The sequence below is a fragment of the Mus caroli genome, chromosome 18 (assembly GCF_900094665.2).
Source record: "Mus caroli chromosome 18, CAROLI_EIJ_v1.1, whole genome shotgun sequence".
Taxonomy (NCBI): Eukaryota; Metazoa; Chordata; class Mammalia; order Rodentia; family Muridae; genus Mus; species Mus caroli.
In genome coordinates this window covers 63359505-63361785 of record NC_034587.1, presented here as the reverse complement: position 1 = coordinate 63361785, position 2281 = coordinate 63359505, and positions in this window count along the sequence as shown.

The following is a 2281-nucleotide window of genomic DNA, read 5'->3' as shown; positions in this document are numbered from 1 at the left end:
CAGGGAAATGCAAGTCAAATAACCCTGAGATTCCACCTCACACCAGTCAGAATGGCTAAAATCAAAAACTCAGGTGACAGCAGATGCTGNNGAGGNTGTGGAGAAAGAGGAACACTCATCCATTGCTGGTGGGATTGCAAGCTGGTTCAACCACTCTGGAAATCAGTTTGGTGGTTCCTCAGAAAATTGGGCATAGTACTACCTGAGGACCCAGCTATACCACTCCTAGGCATATCCCCAGAAAATGCTTCAAAATGTAATAAGGACACATACTCCACTATGTTCATAGCAGCCTTATTTATAATATCTAGGAGCTGGAAAGAACTCAAATGTCCTTCAACAGAGGAATGGATACAGAAAATGTGATACATTTATACCATGGAGTACTACTCAGCTATTAAAAATGATGAATTCATTAAATTCTTAGGCAAATGAATAGAACTAGAAAATATCATCCTGGGTGAGCTAACCCAATCACAAAAGAACACACATGGCATGAACTCACTGATAAGTGGATATTATCCCCAAAGCTCCAAATAACCAGGATACAATTCACAGACCACATGAAGCTCAATAAGAAGGAAGACCAAAGTGTGGGTGCTTCAGTCCTTCTTAGAAGGAGAACAAAATGCTCACAGAAACAAATATGGAGATAAAGTGTAGAGCAGAAACTAAAAGAAAGACCAACCAGAGACTGCCCACCTGGGCATTCATCCCATATACAGTTACCAAAACCAGACACTATTATAGATGCAAGAAGTGCATGACAAAAGGAGCCTGATATGTCTGTCTCCTGAGAGGCTTTGGCAGAGCCTTACAAATACAGAGGTGAACCTTTGAAGCCAACCATTGGACTGAGTGCAGGGTTCCCAATAGAGGACTTAGAGACTGAAGGAGTTGAAGGGGTTTGCAACCCCATAGGAAGAACAACAATATCAACCAACCAGACCCCCCCAGAACTCCCAGGGACTAAGCCATCAACAAAGGAGTACACATGGCTCCAGCTGCATATGTAGCAGAGGGTGGCCTTGACATGCATCAAGGGGAGGAGAGGTCCTTGGTCCTGTGAAAGCTCAATAGATGCCCCAGTGTAGGGGAATTGAGGGCTGGGAGGTGGGAGAAACACCCTCATAGAAACAGGAGGAGGGAAGATGTGATAGGGTGTTTCCGGGAGGGAGGGAAACCAGGAAAGGGGATAACATGTGTAATGTAAATAAAGAAAATAACTAATAATAATAATAATAATAATAATAATAATAATAATAATAAAAAGACCCTCATCCTAGCTTCCTGGAAGCCAGTGTTCTGCTAGCAGCCTTCACATGAAGATGTAGAACTCTCAGCTCCTCCTGCACCATGCTGATCTGGATGCCACCATGTTCCTGCCTTGATAAGAATGGACTGAACCTCTGAACCTGTAAGCCAGCCCCAATTAAAAGTTGTCCTTATAAGAGTTGCCTTGGTCATGGTGTCTGTTCACAGCAGTTAAACCCTAACTAAGACACTGTGCCTCTGTATGGTTTCCAGCATGCTGAGTTTCTCTGGCTTGATGGTAGCCCAAACCCAGGACTAACTCAACTTGTTTTAATTTGCAATTTAAGGCTTGATACTCTAACTTGAACACTTCTAAGTTTAAATCATCTAAGAAAGCTCAAATAGCATTTGCATCTTAAAGCTTTGCAATGAAGTATAACTTAACTCATTATGCCCAAAAAGTGCTCTGTAGATGTCAGGACAGATATTGCTGTCCTACTTGACATAGGAAGACAAAAGATACTAAATGTCAGGCTGTGTGCCTGACGCCTTCGCCATCTGGGAAGGCTTATTCAGAAGGAAGGAATCGATCACAACTGCATGTCAGTGGAGGATCTTCTAGCGGAACATGCTATTCATAAAAGAAAATTACAAAACAGTCTGTGGGGATAAAAGAGTTTCTGAAAGCATTTGCATAAATATTACTCTACTTTCCTGCTTTGTATTTCAACAACCTCTAGATGGGTAGCTGTTGTCCTTCCAAATCTATAATGCAGCCACATAGTCTACACAGAATCATTTTAAGGCAGTCATCAAGTATCTATATTCCCTCTTTCTCTGTCTCTCTGTTTCTCTGTATCTTTATCTCTCTCTCCCTCTCTCTCTCATACACACACATACACACATAAACATGTATATACACTTCTGTGTGAGCACACATGTGATCAGCAACCTATAAATATTTATATTAAAATATTTTAAATTGCAGAAATGTAGTTACTAAATTTAATATCTCCCCCTCTCCCTC